Below are 1,189 nucleotides of genomic sequence, written 5' to 3' on the forward strand. Positions count from 1 at the left end.
CCATTCCCTTCTCCAGAACTAACCTTTACATCTTAAAGAATTCCGGTTCATCCCCATAATGGTAAAAGAAGTGAGTGTGTGTGTGTTTGCGTGTGCAAATTTGCCACCATAATTCAGTCTAGAGCCACTATTTTTTTTCATTCATTCAGCAAATATTTATCAAGAGTATATCATATATGCTAGGTATTGTGCCCTATTTATTTCAGTTACAATTGCACACACAAGTCCAGAGTCCTTCAAGCAGTGGTATGTACAAAGATGAATAAATTGGGGTAAAACTCTTTCACTCTTCAATTAAGCAAAATATCTATGTTGGCCAATTTTAAGGCACAGTATTTGTTTTAGAAACAGGCATCAAGACTCTGGTGGAGAAACTCAAAGTTTAGTTATGAATAGCTGTGAACCAACAGAGAAGGCAATGGCACCCAACTCCAGTACTCTTGCCTGGCAAATCCCACGGATGGACGGAGCCTGGTAGGCTGCAGTCCATGTGGTGGCTAAGAGTCGGACACAAATGAGCGACTTCCCTTTCACTTTTCACTTTCATGCATTGGAGAAGGAAATGGCAACCCACTCCAGTGTTCTTGCCTGAAGAATCCCAGGGACAGGGGAGCCTGGTGAGCTGCCATCTATGGGGTCACACAAGAGTCAGACAGGACTGAAGTGACTTAGCAGTAGCATCAGCACCTGTGAACCCACCACAAAACTGATTCTCAATTATAGAAAATAGAATCAGGTTACAATGAGACCTTTTACTGCAGGAGCACTGTAATAGCACAATTTGCTGGATACTACAAGTAAAATCACCAGGCAGCTGAACAGATGTGGCCATGTTATGTTCAGCTATAGCACACTCAAGACTTCCCTGGTGGCTCAGACGGTAAAGGGTCTGCCTACAATGCGGGAGACCCGGGTTCAATCCCTGGGTCAGGGAAGATCTCCTGGAGAAGGGAATGGCAGCCCACTCCAGTATTCTTGCCTCCCGCGACCTCCCACCCAAAAAAAAGGAGCTCAAAGTAATATTGGGCTTCCCTGGTGGCTCAGAGGTTAAAGCGTCTGCCTGCAATGCAGGAGACACCAGTTCGATCCCTGGGTTGGGAAGATCCCCTGGAGAAGGGAATGGCAACCCACTCCAGTACTCTTGCCTGGAGAATCCCATGGAGGGAGGAGCCTGATGGGCTACAGTCCA

This window comes from Capra hircus, unplaced genomic scaffold (genome assembly GCF_001704415.2).
Source record: "Capra hircus breed San Clemente unplaced genomic scaffold, ASM170441v1, whole genome shotgun sequence".
In the NCBI taxonomy this organism is placed as follows: domain Eukaryota; kingdom Metazoa; phylum Chordata; class Mammalia; order Artiodactyla; family Bovidae; genus Capra; species Capra hircus.